Genomic DNA, 21,073 nt, shown 5'->3' with positions numbered 1-21,073 from the left:
GGCTCAGCCTATTGATTTGGCTGTCCAAACTGCTTGCAAGAATATCAGAAATTCTCCAAACAGGGAAGTTAAATATTTCTTCCTTTCTCCCCCTTCCCCCAAGGGGACTTTGCAAATACTTCTTTATTCACTCTGGGATTTATCAGGGTACCACATTAACCTGGACAAAACAAAAAAATCTCATGCTCAATTCAATGTACTTATGGTGGTAAACTGACTATATAAATTAAATTAGGAAATGCACTACCCAAAATATAAATTTTGCACCAATAAACATCTCTCCTTTTAGTCTCATATAGAAGTTGAAGTTTTAAAATGTGGATGATATCATCCTTTACCTAGTCTTCTGATATACCTTATTTCTATCCAGATCAGTTTCATTCATATGTCTACTCAAAGTCTGATCACTTTTACAACTTTTCAAACAGTTGCTATAAGGGGTACTGCTGACTTTAGACTAACTCTGAGTCTCAGGTATCACATATACACCTGAAGTTTCCGGGAAAGACCATGTTATACACAAACAGCCCAGTATCTCAGAATTTAGAATTAATAGCTACATCTCCTGAATATATACGACTGTCACAGTTATTCCTCAATTTTTGCTCTTTCTTCTTTTTTAATATAGGCATTTAAGGCAATAAATTTCCCTCTCAGCACTGCCTTCGCTGCATCCCATAAAATTTTTTAATGTTGTGCTTTCATTTTCATTTGTCTTAAGGAATTTATTAATTTCTCTTGTCATTTCTTCCTTGATCCATTGGTTGTTTAAGAGTGTATTGTTTAGCCTCCATATATTTGTGAATTTTCTGGCCCTCTGCCTGTTATTATTTCCAACTTCGTTTCTACCAAATTGTTTGTTTTCTTTTCCAGTTTTGTGATGTTCACAGGTCTTGAAAACAAGTCTGTATTTAACTTTACTCAGATAATGACGAAGATTCCACAAAATGTACAATTTAAGTGAACCTTCTATACGTACCTCCATATTAATAATGTTAATGATTTAATATTGAGATGGATTTCCAACTGTTCTTTATTGACAATTGATAGAAGACTTCTATCCGAAGGAAAGCCATAAGTCTAAAATTAATAGTCAGAATTATCTACTGAACATTGATCTAGCTCCTTTGGAACAAGAAACTGAATTCCCTGCAACAGCTGAGTGTGTGTTCTCATGGATGTCTGTGTGTCGGCTGGTGGCCCTGTATATGTGGGCGAGAGAGACAGAATCTAAAAGAGTGAAAGGGAGAGGAATAATTGGAAAGTTTTGAGGACTAAGAAAGATAATGGACAGGGAGGTATAAGTGGCACATTCTTACCAGACAGAAATTTTCCTGGTAAAACATTTTTATAAAAACACTTTAGTGAATGTGTGTGTGCATGATTGGGGAAAAAGAAATAAATGGTGAGTTATTTAGAGTTAATAAAACTATAGTCCTGAAATTGTATTTAAGCATCTTCCTCTAGGATATGTGATTAAATTAAAAAAGGAAAATTCCATGTTAATATAAATTATTTCTGGAGAGATGGCAGGTTAGTGAGGTATGGAATTTAGTTCATCCCCCAGAATGGCTAGTAAATAGCCAAGAACAGTACAGAACAACTGCTGGGGCTACATCAGTGCCTAGACATATAGCATCCACCAGTCTGGACAAGCTGGACCTACTGAGACCCCACCCAGAGCTGTAAGCCCCCAGAGAGGGGTTTTTTGAGTCGAACAGAACAAAGTACTGCAAAAGGGCTGGACCCCAAGAAAGGGGGCACATAGATATTGGAGATACATAGAGCAATGTACCAACTTAAGCTCTTGATTGATAGATAAACCCAAAGAGAAGGGGTCCTGCTCTGAAAAGGATTATTATTATTTATTTATTTTTTGGCTTTGTTTCTATTACTTAACAGCTCATCAGACAGAAGTAGAAGCCTTCTCAGGCTCCAGTACTGCTCCAGGCAAGGGCGGAATTTAGTCAGAGACAAAGCAACTAGTCAGTTAAAAAGCGTTAATTCCCTAAAGGGTGTATCTTCCCCAAGAGAAAGTTGCAGCCCAGTTCAAGTGGAATTCCCTCAAGGAATTCAGAACCCAGGGAGTGGAAAACTGAAGCAGTTAATGCCCACCTACAACCTCACCTCTGTGTCAACTATGCCCATGGCAGGTAGAGTCTGCTGAAATAAAAGGCACCACATCACTTTACCCTCATTAGAAGCCAAAGGCAGATAAGTAACACATGCTGGGCAGAATAGGAAAAGCACAGAGTCTAGCGGCTTCATAGGAAAGTCTGTCAACCTGCTGGGTCTCACCCTCAGGGAAAACTGACGCACTCTACGCTCTCCTCCTGAGACATGGGCCAGTCCAATCTGGGGGGGAAAAAATAAAGGCTCCATATAGACAGAGCAAGAAATAGAAAAACAAGAACTGAAAAATTCTCATCAGTTAAACAGAACCTATGCTAAAGGCCTAGAATAAATTGAACTGAATGCCAAAGAACAGATAGAGAACAAAACCTCCAGCAGGAAAATCCTAGGTAAAAGAGTGAAAACAAGGTTGTGCAACGGTGGCTCACTGGCAGAATTCTCACCTGCCATGCCAGAGACCCAGGTTTGATTCCTGGAGCCTGCCCATGTAAAACAAACAAACAAACAAATAAATAAAAAGTGAAAACAACCTCCAGAATAAATAATTAAGGAAATCAAATGCCTAGATGCCAGCAAAAACTAATGAGTCATACTAGGAAAATCGAAGATCTGGCCCAGTCAAAGGAACAAACCAACAATTCAAATGAGATACAGGAATTGAAACATCTAATTCAGGATGTTCAAGCAGACATGGAAAAATCTCATTAAAATCAAATCAATGAGTTGAGGGAGTAGATAAAGATGGCACTGGGTAAACAAAAAGAAGAAATTGAAAGTCTGAAAAAACAAATCACAAAACTTAGGGGAATGAAAGGCAAACTGAAGAGATGGAAAAATCAATGGAAATCTACAATGATAGATTTGAAGAGGCAGGAGAAAGGATTAGTGCACCAGAGGAACTGACATCTGAAATCTGACACACAAAAGAAAATATAAGGAAAAGAATGGAAAAATATGAGCAGGATCTCAGGGAACTGAATGACAACATGAAGAGCACGATTATACATGTTGTGGGTATACCAGAAGGAGAACAGAAGGGAAAAGGACAAAGACTAATTAATGGAGGAAATAATCACTGAAAATTTCCCATCTTTTATGAAAGACATAAAATTACAGATCCAAGAAGTGCAGTGTACCACAAACAGAATAGATCCAAATAGAAATACTCCAAGACAATTACTAATCAGACTGTCACATCTCAAAGAAAAGGAGAGAATTTTGAAAGCAGCAAGAGAAAAGCAATCCATCACATTCAAGGGAAGCCCCATAAGACTATGTGTGGATTTCTCAGCAGAAACCATGGAGGCAAGAAGTGGTACAATATATTTAAGATTTTAAAAGAGGAAAACTGCCAAAAAGAATACTATATCCAGCAAATTGCCCTTCAAAATGAGGGGGAAACTAAAACATTTTCAGACAAACCATCACTGAGAGAATTTGTGACCAAGAGACCGACTCTGCAAGAAAAAATAAAGGGAGCACATGAAGTTAGGAAAAGGCAAGACAGAGAGGTCTGGAGAAGAGTGTAGAAATGAAGACTATCAGTAAAGGTAAAAAAGAGGGAAAAAAATAGATCTGGCATAAACTCCAAAAAACAAAATGACAGCAGGAAGTACTGCCTTTACAGTAATAACATTACATGTTAATGGATTAAACTCCCCAGTCAAAAGACATAGACTGGAAGAATGGATTAAAAAATAGGACCCATCTACATGCTGTCTAAAGGAGACTCATTTTAGACCCAAAGACAAAAATAGGTTGAAGGTGAAAGGTTGGGAAAAGCTATTCAATGCATACAACAACCAGAAAAGAGCAAAGGTAGCTATACCAATATCCAACATATCAGACTTCAAATGTAAAACAGTTTAAAAATACCAAGAAGGACACTATGTATTAATAAAAGGAACTCTTCAACAACAAGATATAAGAATCATAAATATTGACTTCTGGGTCAAGATGTCGGCTTAACAATGTGTGCATTTTAGTTCGTCCTCCAGAACAGCTATTAAATAACCAGAAACAATACAGAACAGCTCTTGGGGCCACATCAGTGACCGGACACACAGTGTACCCCACTCTGGACCAGCTGGACCGGCTGCAAGCCCCCCCAGAACCATGAGTTTCCAAAGCTGCGGCGGCCGGCATCCGTGCCCCACAGGCTGGTTCCCAGAGGGGAAAGGAAAAAGACTTCACCAGCAGCAGGGACAGAGCACGATCAAACGCGAATTGTGGAATTAATTAACAAATTCTGACTACTAAAAATAGGCCCCCAGCTCAGGTGAACCTGGTCAAAGTGCAGGTTGCTCATTTTTGCCCCGGTGCCAAGGAGGCATGGCTGATGGAAAAAGGGGGAAAAAAAAAAAAGAGAAGGAAACAGAGGTTTTTGTGGCTGTGTTTCTACAAAGGCTTGACTGACTTTGGATATAGCGGCAGGACTTCTCAGGCTGCAACTGCCCCAGGTATAGGCAGAAGTAAGCTCTTTTGGGGGCTTGTCTGGAGCCTGTGCCTTCCCTAGGGGAGGGGTGAAGCCCAACTCAGGTGGAATCCCTTCCTCAAGGAATTCAGACACCAGGGTTTGGTAATTTGAAGCCATTAAAACCAGCCTACAACCTCTCCTCTGTCTCCACCACGTTCCCAGCAGGGAGAGTCCGCCAAAGTTAAAGGTACCGCATCCTTATGCTGGTGGGACCTGTTGGCAGACAAGCACCACATACTGGGCAGGATAAGAAAAAGAGAACCAGACACTTCACAGGAAAGTCTTTCAACCTGCTGAGTCTCACCCACAGGGAAAACCGATGCAGGTGACTTTTTCCTCCTGAAAGAGGCCTTTTGGTCTGGGAAAATCTGGCTGGGGTCTATAATATCTAAGTAGACCCTCCTAAGGGTGGGGAGGAAAATGCACCATACAAACAGGGCAAGAAACAAGAAAACAGGAACTGAAAAATTCTCCTCTGTTTAACAAAACTTAAGCTAGAGGTTCAGACAAAGCTGAACTGAATGTCAAAGAATAGATAGACAACAAATTCATCCAGCAAGAAAACCCTAGGTAAAAGAAGTGAAAGCAATTTCCAGAATAAACTAATTAAGGTAATTAAATGCCTAGACACCAGCAAAAAATAACAAATCACACTAGGAAAATTGAAGATATGGCCCAGTCAAAGGAACAAAACAACAATTCAAATGACATACAGGAGTTGAAACAAGTACTTCAGAATGTACGAACAGACATGGAAAACCTCATCAAAAACCAAATCAATGAATTGAGGGAGGATATAAAGAAGGCGAGAAAGAACAAAAAGAAGAAACTGAAAGTCTGAAAAAACAAATCACAGAACTTATGGGAATGAAAGACACAGTAGAAGAGATGAAAAAAACAATGGAAACCTACAATGGTAGATTTCGAGAGACAGACCATAGGATTTCAAAACTGGAGGATGGAACATCTGAAATCCGACAAGAAACAGAAACTATAGGGAAAAAAATGGAAAAATATGAGCAGGGACTCAGGGAATTGAAAGACAATATGAAATAAACGAATATATGTGTTGTGGGTATCCCAGAAGGAGAAGAGAAGGGAAAAGGAGGAGAAAAACTAATGGAGGAAATTATCACTGAAAATTTCCCAACACTTATGAAAGACTTAAAATTGCAGATTCAAGAAGTGCAGCGTACCCCAAAGAGAACAGATCCAAATAGACATACTCCAAGACATTTACTAATCAGAATGTCAGAGGTCAAAGAGAAAGAGAGAATTCTTTTTTTGTTTGTTTTTTGAATGTTTTAAGCCTTTTTTAAAATTTTATTTATTAATTAAAAGAAATAAAGAAACAAAATAACACAACATACATAATCAGTAATTCACAATATTATCACTTAGTGGCATATTCATCATTTCTTAGAACATTTGCATTAATTCAGAAAAAGAAATAAAAAGACAATAAAAAAAGAAATAAAATGAACGCAGGAAAGAAAAAAAAGATTATATCTACCACACCCCTTACCCCTGACTTTCATTGATCACTAGCATTTCAAACTAAATTTATTTTAGCATTTGTTCCCCCTATTCTTTATTTTTATTCCATATGTTCTACTCCTTTGTTGACAACATAGATAAAAGGAGCATCAGACATAAGGTTTTCACAATCACACAGTCACATTGTGAAAGCTATATCATTATACAATCATCATCAAGAAACATGGCTACTGGAACACAGCTCTACATTTTCAGGCAGTTCCCTCCAGCCTCTCCATTACATCTTGAATAACAAGGTGATATCTACTTAATGCGTAAGAATAACCTCCAGGATAACCTCTCGACTCTGTTTGGAATCTCTCAGCTGTTGACACTTTGTCTCATATCCCTCTTCCCCCTTTTGATTGAGAAGGTTTTCTCAATCCCTTGATGCTAAGTCTCAGCTCATTCTAGGGTTTTTCTCAATCCCTTGATGCTCAGTTTCCGTTCATTCCAAGATCTCTGTCCCACATTGCAAGGAAGGTCCACACCCCTGGGAGTCATGTCCCACATAGAGAGGGGTAGGGTGGTGAGACTGCTCGTTGTGTTGGCTGGAGAGAGAGGCCACATCTGAGCAACAAAAGAGGCTCTCTTGGGGTTGACTATTAGGCCTAAATTTTTAGTAGACTTGACCTATCCTTTCTGGGGTTAAGAGAAAGAGAGAATCTTGAAAGCAGCAAGAGAAAAGCAATCCATCACATACAAGGGAAGTCCAATAAGACTATATGCAGATGTCTCAGCAGAAACCATGGAGGCAAGAAGACAGTGGGATGATATATTTAAATTCTTAAAAGAGAAAAATTGCCAACCAAGAATTCTATATCCAAAAAACTGTCCTTCAAAAATGAGGGAGAAATTAAAACATTTTCAAACAAAAAATCACTGAGAGAATTTGTGACCAAGAGACCAGCTCTGCAAGAAATACTAAAGGGAACACTAGAGACAGATACGAAGACAAAAGAGAGAGGTGTGGAGAAGAGTATAGAAAGAAAGACTATGAGTAAAGGTAAAAAGAAGGAAATTTAGATATGATTTATAAAATCCAGAAGGCAAAATAGTAGAAGAAAGTACTACCCATGCAGTAAGAACACTGAATGTTACTGGAGTAAACTCACCAGTCAAAAGACATAGTCTGGCAGAATGGATTAAAAAACAGGACCCATCTAGAGATGGAAGCAGCCAAAATGTCCATCAACAGACGGTTGGCTAAATAAACTGTGGCATTTACATAAGATCGAATATTATGCAGCTGTAAGAAAAAATAAAGTTATGAAGTATGTAACAACATGAATGGTCTTTAAGGACTTTATGCTGAGTGTGATTAGCCAGAAACAAAAGGACAAATACTGTATGGTCTCACTGATATGAACTGACATTAGTGAATAAACGTGGGATATTTCATTGGTAACAGAGACCATCGGGAGATAGAAATAGGGTAAGAAATTGGGTAAGTGGAGCTGAAGGGATACAGATTGTGCAACAGGACTGAATATAAAAACTTAGAAATGGACAGCACAATATTACCTAAATGTAATGTAATTATGTTAAAACACTGAATGAAGCTGCATATGAGAATGATAGAGGGAGGAGGGCTGGGGCATAAATGAAATCACAAAGAAAGACAGATGATATTGAGATGGTATAATCTAGGAATGCCTAGAGTGTATAATGATAGTGACTAAATGTACAAATTTAAAAAATGTTTTTGCATGAGGAAGAATAAAAGAATGCCATTACCGCAGTATGTTGAAAATAGATGGTAATTACTATTTTAAAATTTCAACTTATGTGTGAGACTAAAGCAAAAAATGTTTATTTGGTACAAATTTATACTTTGACTAGTGCATCTCCTAATATAACTTATGTAAATAGTTGGTTGAACACTTAAGTACATGAAACTTTGTATAGGACATAAGATTTTGTTGGTTTGTCCAGGTGATGCCCTGATGAATCCCAAAGTGATTTGATCAGTGAGTGGAAAAGTATTTGCAAAGTCCCCTTCGGGGAATGGTGAGAACGGGGGAAAACTCAACTTCCCCAAGTTGAATTCTTGATATTCTCACAAGCAGTGTGGGCAGCCAAAGCTATAGACTGAGCTCCCAGTCTTGGGGCTTGTTCATATGAAACTTAACCCCACAAGGGATAGGTCAAGCCTACTTAAAATTAGGCCTAAGAGTCACCCCCAAGAGAACCTCTTTTGTTGCTCAGATGTGGCCTCTCTCTCCAGCCAACACAACGAGCAGTCTCACCACTCTACCCCTCTCTACGTGGGACATGACTCCCAGGGGTGTGGATCTTCCTGGCAATGTGGGACAGAAATCCCAGAATGAGCTGAGATTCAGAATCAAGGGATTGAGAAAAACTCTAGAATGAGCTGAGACCCAGCATCAAGGGATTGAGAAAAGCTTCTCGACCAAAAGGGGGAACAGTGAAATGAGACAAAGTGTCAATGGCCGAGAGATTCCAAACAGAGTCGAGAGGTTATCCCGGAGGTTATTCTTACGCATTAAGTAGATATCACCTTGTTAACCAAGATGTAATGGAGAGGCTGGAGGGAACTGCCTGAAAATGCAGAGCTGTGTTCCAGTAGCCGTGTTTCTTGATTATGATTGTATGATGATATAGCTTTCACAATGTGACTGTGTGATTGTGAAAACCTTGTGTCTGATGCTCCTTTTATCTTTCTTGTCAACAGATGAGTAGAACAAATGAAATAAAAATAAATAATAGGGGGAACAAATGTTAAAATAAATTTAGTTTGAAATGTTAGTGATCAATGAAAGGGAGGGGTAAGGGGAACGGCATGTAAAATTTTTTTTTTCTGTTTTTGTTTTATTTTTCTGTTGTCTTTTTATTTCTTTTTCTAAATTGATGCAAATGTTCTGGGAAATGATCATGATGATGAATATGCAACTATGTGATGATATTGTGAATTGCTGAGTGTATGTGTTGGGAATGCTTGCGTTTCTTTCTTCTAATTTTTTTTTAATTAATAAAAAATTTTAAAAAAAGAATCATAAATATTAATGCATTGAACCAGAGTGTCCCCAAATAATGAGGCAAATGCTGATGACACTGAAGGGAGAAGTAGACACTTCACAATGATAGATAGAAACTTTAATTCCCTGCTCTCATCAATGGATAGTGAATGAAAGGGAAGATCTAGTAATGGATGGTGGTGAAGGTAATACAACACTGTGAATGTGATTAAGATCTGTGAATGACATGCTTGGGGGAGGGGTTTGCAGTGAGAAGATTTAAGTTGTATATATTTCCACAATTAAAAAGAAAGAAAGAAACTAAAGAGATAGTGACAATTAAATGCAACACATGTTCCTGGATAGGATCAGGATCTAAGAATGGAGGAGAAAAGGCTCAAAGGGGCATTATTGGAACATAAGAAAAACTTGGAATATAGATTGTAAGTTTCATATCAATGTTAAATTTCTTGAATTTGATAACTGCACTTAAAGTGATTACATAAATGAATATCCTTGTTCATAGGATATGTATCATGGAAGTATTATGCGTTTAAGGAGTGTGATGTGGGAAACCTGTTCTCAAATGTTCTGAACATTGGCAAATGTGGCAAAATCTGGGGGAGTTGGGGTATGTTGGAGCTTTCTGTATGGGGTTTGCATTATTTTTGCAATTGTCTTGTAACTTTGAAAGTAATGCAAAAAAATTTTTTGCATTTCATTTTTAATGAAAAAATACATATTCTTTATGATACCATATAATGAATTTATTATTGTCATTTTTAATGAATTAAACATTTAAAAATCCCCAGTTTTAGTTTCAAACATTTAAAAATTCCCAGTTTTAGTTTAACACAATAAATATTGATATCCATAAACAAAAACTCTTTATAGTCTTTAATAGTTTGTGAGAAGTTTAAAGGAGTCCTGAAACAAAAAATTTGAGAACTACATATACAACTGATAAAACAGGGATCCAAAATTCATACCAATAAAAGTACAATAGATGGATAAATAAATAAACTGGGGAGAAAGAATGGCTCGTTTACCACAGTTTCAAATAGCAAATGTGGAGCAAATGCCAGAGATGCAAAATCATCTTTTGCTAACCATTATGGTAAAGATTGGTTTTGGCAATACTCATTACTAGAAGGGGATTTCTTTTTGTTTTATTTTGATTCGAAAATATTTTGCCCTTTTTCAGCAAATAGAGTGTTCTGATAGGTTTGAAAGTTGAAAATACTCACATATTAAAAAGGATAGTTGGATTAGGGATTATAAATTTCTAATTTTGCTACCTATAAATACTGTCTTCCTAGGGCCTTAGTGATCCTGTAGGTGAGTAAGACCCTTGACAAATGCCAGTATGAGGCAGGAGATGGTACAATGGTACTGACGAATGAGATAGCAGGCTCAGGCATCTCTCCTTCCCCAGGCCACCGCCTCTTCTCTAACCCATCCACACAGGATAAGCCAGATATTCCAGCAGCCTTTAATTTTTTAATTTCAGAGCTTCAGAATTCACAGGATACTGGTGGCAATGGAGAATGGATTTTCTACCACCGACCCTATTTCAAAAGTGAAGGCCAATTGACTGTCATCCACAAGCACATGTGATCCTTGGTAAGGGCACTTAATCAGTTATTTCCAGCTAAGTATTTCCCACTGGTAGGGCAGCACGGGGAGAGATTAGTGGAATTTGGGGTCGCTTTGGAATGGAAAGAAAGGTTGGGCTGAGTGTGGTGACACATCTCTGAGACAGCTGTTCACTTGTAAATAAACAACTTTCAGGCCTTTGATGACTGAAAGTTGCCCCTGGCTTAGAGGAATGGTACTGAATTAAGTACTATGGCTGGGGTTGGACCCTTACTGTCTGACTGATGTCTGGCCCTTTATTCCAGTGGCAGCAGTCCCACCAGACAATAACTCTAATTCTGTTTGTTTGATGACCTATAAAAGACTGAATTCTGCATATGAATGGAGGCTCAGATGTGTCAACACATCATGTACAGAAGCGAGGGCTATTGAAAGCCAAGAAAGAAACCACATATATTTGGGGACATTTAAATCTTGTCATTCTGAAACACTGTAAATAAAATAAACATCAATTAACAATATTAAAATAGGAATTCTTACACTGAAAGTCAATTTTACATTATGACAAAGCATAATTTAAATGAAGTTACTTAGATGCAGTATCTATTTTTTATGAGCCAGGCAATATTAAGGTGCCTTCATATATTATCGCATCATAGTAACAACTTTTAGCAGATGAGGAAAAAGAGGAATAGAGAGATTAACATATCCAAATGCACACGGTTGATTAAAGTAATATAGACAGCATTTGGACCTAAGTGATTTTCTGATTCCTAAGCTTAAAGCTCTTTCCATTTAAGTTTTTAAAACTAGCATTTACAAAGTTTGCCTACAGTATCATTACACATATCCAATTTAAAAATAACATTTTATTCATAACTATCATAAGCTATTATTTTCCTATAGTGATCAAATGAAGCATTCTTGCTTCTATAATTTGACATAATCTACATATATTTATGTGACATGGAAGACTGTCTCAGCATGTCTCAGCAGGTTATACATTTTTAAAAGCAATTAAACAGTCCTCACAGATAAACTTTCAGAATTTTTAAGACTGCAACTAGTTCAATGGATTACCTAAGATCTTATTAGCTTTCCCAGTCTTACAGGTTTCCTATAAAGAATCTCAGCATCTCCTATCTTAGAAAACCTCAAATTACATAAAAATGCTTAGTTATTCTGAAATACCTTAAATAAAATGGTTTACTCTTTCATGCCCCAAGAGCTACCCAGAGAGAGCAGAAAATTCCCAAGTCACTTATTTTCTATATTAGTATAAACATTAGGGGTGAGTTTATAGCATACCAATAGTAGTTTGATCTGATGTTGCCAATTTTTTAAAAAGCCATAAACAAAGTTTGTAAAACTTAAGGACACGTGAAGAGTACCACAATTTAAGAAACAAGGAAAAACCTGCTTGCAAATTGATGGTTATGTTTTTTACATGGATAATAAACTCTCTTATTTAACATTTATTTTTAAAGTTTCAAAATAATATTATATTCACACAAAAATTAAAGTTTTAAAAAATATTTGTTAATTGACCAACACATATGTCAGCCTACTACCTAAGTCTAGGAAGATTTACAATAAAAAATTAAACAGGTTTCTGATTGTATTTTTAAAGTAAGCATATAAGTCTTAGAACTGTCTAGTATTTTATGTTACTTACTTCCTTTTCATTGCTATGGACATCAAACATTGAAAACAGTGTAATGCTGTGGTGGTTTGAAACTGTATGTACCCTCAAAAAACATGTTCTTAAATTTAGTCCATTTCTGTGGTATAAACCCATTGTAAATAGGATCTTTTGATGATGCTACTTCAATTAAGGTGTGACCTACCTCAATCAGGATGGGTTTTAATCCTATTACTGGAGTCCTTTATAAATGGAATGAATACAGAATGAGTGAGAGAGTGAGAAAGAGAGAAAGGGAGAGAGAGAGGGAGGGAGTGAGAGGGAGTGAGAGGGAGTGAGAGCGAGAGCAAGAGCGATAGCAAAGGCAAAAGCGAATGCCACAGAAGCAAGAAGCTGAAATAAATGAAAACCAAAACGGGAAGAGCAGGGAGAGACCAGCAAACACCGCCATGTGCCTTGCTATGTGTCAAAGGCTAAGGATCACTGGCAGCCAGTCTTTGGGAAGAAAGCTTCACCATGAAGATGCCTTGATTTGGACAAAACGACACATTGTTTAACCTGGTCCATTTCATGATAGTTGCTTAAGCAGCCTAGGAAACTAAAATAAATATTTTTTTAAAAACACTTGAATATTATGTAAAGAATCATCATTTATTTTCCAAACCACAAGGAATTTCTGACCCTCTGAAAAAGTACAAATGCAATCACACATTTCCCCCAAAAGTAGGTAACCATCAAAAGAAATATCCAAATGATATATTCATGATTATTTACTCTATATACAAATAAGGAAGCCATGCTGAGCAACTGAAAGAAAAGCAGCCATTTCAGGTTGATTGATTTATTAAGAATCAGCTTTTGATAATATTTTATTCACCTAATAATAAAATATTATTCACCTAATATTTAATTCACCAGTGTACAATTCTTTTGTAAAGTCAAATTACCTCTAAGGTATAAAGCATATGTATAATTGAAGATTTGAGCATTTAACAAAATATCACAAGACACAAACATTAGGTGATCCTGCTATAATTACACCTGAAACATGACAGTTAACTATCCTAATTGTGCATCAAAAAGGAAGGAAGAAAAATTTCTTCATTCAAATTAAATAGCTTTTAAGATATAGCATGTGGAAAGTCCAGATTAAAAAAAAAATTGTTTTACAATAAGAAGAAATTTATAACTGTGATTGAAAAATCTTCATTTTATAGTGATATTACCTAAAGCAAGCAAATTTCAATCTGATAAATTCCTAAAATAAAAAGAAATATTTTCTTCTCTTAAAATCAGCCAGCACAAGTATCTGATTTTTACTTTGAATGGCTCACTTTAACAGTTCCGACTTCTAATAAAGAAATGAAGAGAGAAACTGAAGGAATTAATAAAAATCTGTGGCAAATATCACTAAAATTTAGAGAATCATAAAATTATGCCACTTGAAATGCTTTGCCCTAGTCCAAAGTTCATGCTAAGAATTTGAAATATAGCAGATATGGCTGATTAGTTGCTTGATTCTCAGACCCAAATAGTCTCAAAATGAAATTGGTCATTTATCAAAAACTATAAGAGAGTCAAAGACTGCACTGTTAGATACTGTTTCTAATTCACAGAACATATGACAGTTTTAAATATGAATAATTTAATGAAAATAAATACAGTACATTTTGTGGTGCATTAGTCTTAATTTTTTAAAATTATATTTATTTATTAATCCGTGAAATTACTAATACCCTTCATTAATCTATTTATTTTAGGTAACCACTAGGCACTACTTCTCATTAATGAATAGAAATCTATTCTGATATAGAAAGAGACCACATAATCATCTAATGAAATGTGATAGTCATCAGCTTAATAGGAAATATATTAGTACTTGCAAATCAGATCCCTGGGCATAAAAATTGAGAGGTTGGGGTACCAGTAATTTCCAAACGCTATTCTAGCTATGGAATTTTTTCATTAAAAATAGCTTCGAGAGGGTGCAAGAGTAGTTCACTGGTAGAATTTTCACCTGCCACGTGGGAGAAGTGGGTTTGATTCCCAGTCCACGCACTTTCGAAAAAACAAACAAACAAGCAAAACAAATAAACAAAAAACCCAAACAAACAAAAATTCAACAAATGCTGCTGCAATAATGGGATACTCACATGAAAAAATAATGAAATGTGACACTGCCATTCAGTATACAAAAAAAAAGCTTCAATAGATGTTCAATCTAAAAAACAATTCGAAGGAGCATGTCTCTGAAGCAGGAGTTCATAGTACCACCCACCTCTTCTCTCCCCTTCTGTGCTGGTTTGAAAGGAAGTATGCCCCCTAAGAAAAGCCATGTTTTAATATAAATCCCATTTCATAAAGGTAGAATAATCTCTATTCAATAGTATATGTTTGAAACTGTAATGAGATCATCTCCCTGGATGACATGATTTAGTCAAGAACGGTTGTTAAACTGGATTAAGGGACGACATGTCTCCACCCATTTGGGTGGGTCTTGATTGGTTTATTGGGTCCTACAAAATAGGAAATATTTTGGAGAATGAGAGATTCAGAGAGAGCAGAGCAGAAGTCACAAGAAGCAGAGAGTCCACCAGCCAGCGACCTATGGGGATGAAGAAGGAAAACGTCTCCCGGGAAGCGTCATGAAACAGGAAGCCAGGAGAAGAAGCTAGCAGATGATGCCTTGCTTGCCAGGTGCCCTTCCAGCTGAGGGAGAAACCATGACTGTGTTCACCATGTGCCTTCTCGGATGAGAGAGAGAGACCCTGAACCTCATCGGCCTTCTTGAACCAAGGTATCTTTCCCTGGATGCCTTAGATTGGACATTTCTATAGACTTGCTTTAACTGGGACATTTTTTCGGCCTTAGAACTGTAAACTAGCAACTCATTAAATTCTCCTTTTTAAAAAGCCATTTCATTTCTGGTATATTTCATTCTGGCAGCTAGCAAACTAGAACACCTTCCTTGGAGGCATCTCTTCACACTCATAGGGCTCCATGAAGCCCCAGGAATATCATTAATTCAGACTAAGTTTTCAGTTTTGAGAGTCAAAAATCCACCCATGAGCTTATCTTAGTTCCCTATCATGAAATCAAGATCTTGTGAATGGCAAGAAAGACCTTCATGTATTTTGTTTCTTTGCCTACTCTATCCTTCACCTATTCAAACAATCTGTCACAAACCCCCGAGTATTTGGTTGTAAGACAATGTAGGATTGCTCCTGCAGCTCAGTACTCCAAGATACTCCAAGATAAGGGTTATGCCAGTTGCCGATCTAAGATTTGAGGTTGGAACCTGACTTTACGCTTGCTTCGTGTTTAGACAGGATGAGTGCAGTAAGATACCATTCTTTTGAAGAAGGCTGTAAGAAGAGATAAACAAGTTTGACTAGCAAAAGGGAAGAACAATTTTAATTGATGTGGCTGCAAGAAAGCAGGTCTTCATTAGAAAGGCATTCTCAATACTTTCTTCAGTCCCTCAGATCTTGGGGCAATTGTGAACAGGAAGAAACTGAGGATGTCCGAGGCCAATCACAAGCAGTGAAATGAAAGACATGAAAGAAAATTCCAGCAAGAGCATTTTGTTTATAGGATCACGTTATTTTAGTCATTAGTTTAAACTCAATGACAAAACTTAACTTGACTGAAAACTAATAAAACTGAATGGGAGTTCCGGGAAGAAGGAGGAAGAGGATAGATCCAGTTCAACTCTGCTCCAAGGAACAGCTAAAGAAGGGACAGAAGGGCCACTGAGATGGCACTTCCAGGGTGTAAGTGACCTGGGAGAGTTTTCTACACTTCATAGGACGCCCCTGATTGCAATATCTCAGGAACTGAGAAACAGAGAACTGGAGACTGTTCGGCTGGTGCAAAGAACCTAACATGGAAGCCCAGAGCCCTTAAGGTGCACAGATGGGGAGACGAGGATCAGGAAGTGAGCCAAGTCGTGTTCCTGGAACGCGCTACGCTCACCAGAGCAGCCCCGCGACTCACTTCATACCCCACGCTCTTGAACCCCGTCAACCGCCCCCACTCCCTGTGCTCCAAGCGCCACCACCCAGCCAACCCCTCGTGCACATACCCGCGCGACACCCCCACCCCAAGTGTGTGCACACACCTGCCCCAGCCCAACCTATCTCTCCTGTGCAAGTGCAGTCTCGCCCTGCCCCTCCTGAGCCCTACCTCCCAGTCCTTGCCCCCTACAGGCTGTCGCCAGTGTGTAAAGGCTGCAGAAGCTTACCTCCATACCCAGGCTACACCCGCCTCCAACCCATACACCCCGCCCAGCATTCATACATCAGTTTACAGGCTCCAAGATCCACGCATGCGCACGGACCCCTAGTCACGCCCCCCGTCCCCCAATCATGCCCCCAAGCTCTGGGAAAGGGCTGACCTGTGAAGCCAGCCATATCCACTCCCAGCCCATGCAGACACAACACTGACCTGCTGCCCTAGCTCTGCGCGTGTACAAAAGGGCCCCTGGTCCTAGACCAGCGTACACCAGGACCCTATGCCCCACACCTGTGCACCCACACAGCCACATTGTCACCCGCCTCTGGGGGCCCACACTCACAGGCACCAGCATAATATCCCCAACCTGCACATATACCTGCACTGCAATGCATTACTGCACTGTTGTGCCCTGCCCTGAGCCCTGTATCCTGCTCCACATCCATCTAGCAAACAAAAGGCTTTAGACAACTGAAGGAAATCAACTTCCAAAGTAAACCAATCAAGATATTTACATGCCACAAAGACAGCAGAAGTTCATTAAACATATCATGATGCAGACAGATATAGCCCAGCCTAACTACCAAATTAAAACACCAGAGGAGACACAGATGTTGGAATAACTAATCAAAGATGTTCATATAATTCTATTCAATAAAATAAATGGGTGCCTAATGACATAAAGGAGATCAAGAAGACACTGAAAGAGCACAAAAAGGAATATGAAAGAATAAACAGAAAAATGGCAGATATCATAAATATTAAATATGCCGTACACCAAATAAAAGATACACTAGAGACACACAACAGCAGATTTGAAGAGGCAGAAATAAAAATATTTATTTTGGATTAGTTGAGTCTATAATGGGAGAAAACTTTCCAATCATTATAAAGGACATAAATATACAAGCCAAATAAGCTCAACGAACTCCAAATAGAATAAATTCAAGTAGGCCTTCCCCATGACACATACTAATCAATCTGTCAAATATTGAAGAGAAGCAGAAAACCCGGAAAGTGGCAAGTGAAAAACAGTCTGCTATATACAAAGGAAATCACATAAGGCTGAGTTCAGACTACTCAGTTGGCACTATGGAGGCAAGAAGGCAGTGGTATGATATATTTAAGATCCTGAAAGAGAAAGACTTTCAGCCAAAAATTTTGAAGGACAATTTCAGCCAATTGTCCTTCAAAACTGAGGGATAGATTCAAGTTTTCACAAACAGACAAATCCTGAAAGAATTTTCTAACAAGAGACCAGCCCTACAAGAAATACTAAAGGAAGTTCTGCCAGTTTAAAAAGACAGGAGAGGGCAGTCTGGAGGAGGACACAGAATTGAAGAGTACCAGTAAGGGATAAAAACAGAAAGAGGGAAAAGAATATACAGATCTTACTAATAAAATCCAAAAGATAAGATGGTAGACTCAAGAAACATCTTTTCAGTAATAATTCTGAATGTTAACAGACTAAATTTACCAATTAAAAGGTACTGATTGGCAGAATGGATTAAGAAATATAATCCACAGATGCTGAAGAAATAAAAGAAATCATAAGAGGATATTATGAACAACTATATACCAACAAACTAGACAACTTAGATGAAATAGAAAAATTCCTGGAAACACATAAGCTACACTGACAAAGGAAGAAATAGAAGATATTAACAAACCAATCACAAGCAAAGAGATTCAATCAGTCATCAAAAATCTCCCTACAAAGAAAAGCCCAGGGCCAGATAGATGGCTTCACAGGGGAATATTATCAGACATTCCAAAAAGAACTAACACAATCCTGCGCAAACATTTCCAAAAATTGAGGAAAAAGGAACACTACCTAACTCATTTTATGAAGCTAATATCATTTTAATACCAAAAGTAGGTAAAGATGCCATAAGAAAGGAAAATTATAGGCCAATTCTCCAAATGAACATAGGTGCAAAAATTCTCAACAAAATACTAGCAAATCGAATCCAACAACACATTAAAAGAATTATACCCCATGACCAAGTGGGGTTTATATCGGGAATGTAAGGATGGTTCAACAAAAGAAAATTAACTAAAGTAATACAGCACATTAACAAATCAAAAGGGAAAAATCACATGATCATCTCGATTGATGCAGAAAAAGCATTCAACAAAATTCAACTTCCTTTTCAGATAAAAACACTCTAAAAGCTAGGAATCAAAGGTAACTTCCTCAATGTCATAAAGGGCATAGATGTAAAACTGAGAGCCAGTATCATCATCAGTGAAGAGAGACTTTCCCCCTAAGATCAGGAAATGAGACAAGGATGCCCACAGTCAGCACAGTTATTCAACATTGTACTAGAACTTCTAGCTAGAACAATCAGGCAGGCAAAGATATAAAAGGCATCTAAATTGGAAAGGAAGAAATAAAACTCATTATTTGTAGATGACATGATACTATATTTGGAAAATCCTGAGAAATCCTAGAACAAAGTTACTTGAGCTAATAAATTTAGCACGGTGGTAGGATATAAAATTAAGGTGCAAAAATCAGTAATGTTTCTATACACAGCAATGACCTACTTGAGGAGTCAGTTAAGGAAAAAATTCCATTCAAAATAGCAACTAAAAGAATCAAGTACTTAGGAACGAACTCAACTAGGGACGTAAAGGTCTTGTACACAGAAAACTATATAACATCGCTAAAAGAAATCAAAGAAGATCTAAATAGGTGGAAAGACATTCCCTGCTCATGGATAGGAAGGTTAAATATAGTTAACATGTCAATTTTACCCAAATTGACCTACAGGTTCAACACAGTACCAATCAAAATTCCAACAACCTACTTTGAAGACTTGGGAAAGCTAGTTACAAAATTCATATGGAAGGGAGAGACCCCCAAATAGCTAACAGCATCCTAAAGAAGAGGAATGAAGTGGGAGGATTAACACTTCCTGAGTTTAAAACTTATTATAAAGCCATAGTGGTCAAACAACATTGTTCTCTCCCTAAATTGATCTACAGATTCAACACAGTACCAATCAAAATTCCAACAACATACTTTGAAGATGTATTTGAAAAGCTAACTACCAAATTCATCTTGAAGGGAAAGAGACCCAGAATAGCTAAAAGCATACTTAAAAAGAAGAATGAAGGGGGAGGATTAACACTCCCTGACTTTAAAACCTATTACGAAGCCACAGTGGTCAAAACAGCATGGTACTTGGCACAAAGATAGAAGAACTGACTAATGGAATCGAATCAAGAGTGCAGAAATAGACCACCAAATCTGTGGTCAACTGACTTTTAACAAGGCCCCCAAATCCTCTGAACTGGGACAAAATAGTCTTTTCAATAATTGGGCATGGAAGAACTAGATATCAATAGCAAAGAGAATGAAAGAGGACCCCTATCCTACATCCTACACAAAAATTAACTCAAAGTGGATCAAACACCTAAATATAAGAACTAGCACCATAAAACTTCTGGAAGAAAATGTAGGGAAACATTTCAAGACCTACTAATAGGTAACTTCCTAAACTTTACACCCAAAGCACAAGGAACAAAAGAAAAAGTAGAGAAATGGAACTCCTCAATATTAAATGCTTCTGCACCTTAAAAGACTTTGTCAAAAAGGTGATACAGCAGCCAACTCAATGGGAGAAAACGTTTAGAAAACACATATTGGACAAAGGTTTGATTTTCTGTATATACAAAGAAATCATACTACTCAACAACAAAAGAACAAACAACCCAATTATAAAATGGGATAAAGATATGAATAGGCATTTTTCTGAAGAGTAAATACAGATGGCTCAAAAGCACATGAAGAGATGCTCATTTTCACTGGCTATCAGGGAAACACAGATCAAGACTAGAATAGGATACTACCTCATACCAATAAGAATGGCTGCTATTGCATAAACAGGAAACTATAAATGTTGGAGAGGATGTGGTAAAACTGGGACACTTATGCACTGCAGGCGGGAATGTATAATGGTGCAGCCACTATGGAAGACTGTTTGGTGGTTCCTTAGGAAACTAAATATTGAGTTGCCCTATGACCCAGAAATAGCACTACTTGGTATATACCCAGAAGAGCTGAAAGCAAAGACACAACGGACATTTGCAAACCGATGCTCACAGTAGCATTATTAACAATCACCAAAGGATGGAAACAAACCAAATGCTCATCAACAGACGAGTGGATCAAGAAAATGTGGTATATACATATGATGGAATATTATGCAGCAGTAAGACAAAATGACACCCTGAAGCACATGACAAGATGGATGAGCCTTGAGGACATAACGCTGAGTGAAATAAGTCAGACACAAAAGGAGAGATACTGTATGACTCCACCTTTATGATCATGGTAGAGGTAAAATCAGAGGCTTATAATACAGAACATAGGGGACTTAGAGATACATAAAAGCTAGAGATGGGTGAATGGTTAGCTAATGACATTGAACGCAAATGTAAGGGAATAATAGATAGAAGTGAAGGTGGTTC

At 37.7% G+C, this 21,073-nt stretch overlaps 1 protein-coding gene across 1 annotated transcript in view; it reads right to left on the bottom strand.

The window, feature by feature from the left end:
• The window catches only part of NDUFAF2 (NADH:ubiquinone oxidoreductase complex assembly factor 2), a 224,688-nt gene that overhangs the window by 68,282 nt on the left and 135,333 nt on the right, over positions 1-21,073 (bottom strand). The window lies entirely within an intron of this gene.

The sequence above is a fragment of the Tamandua tetradactyla genome, chromosome 9, assembly GCF_023851605.1.
Source record: "Tamandua tetradactyla isolate mTamTet1 chromosome 9, mTamTet1.pri, whole genome shotgun sequence".
Lineage (NCBI taxonomy): Eukaryota > Metazoa > Chordata > Mammalia > Pilosa > Myrmecophagidae > Tamandua > Tamandua tetradactyla.
Note: the sequence above shows the minus strand (reverse complement) of the source record. Positions and strands in the feature narration are given on the sequence as shown.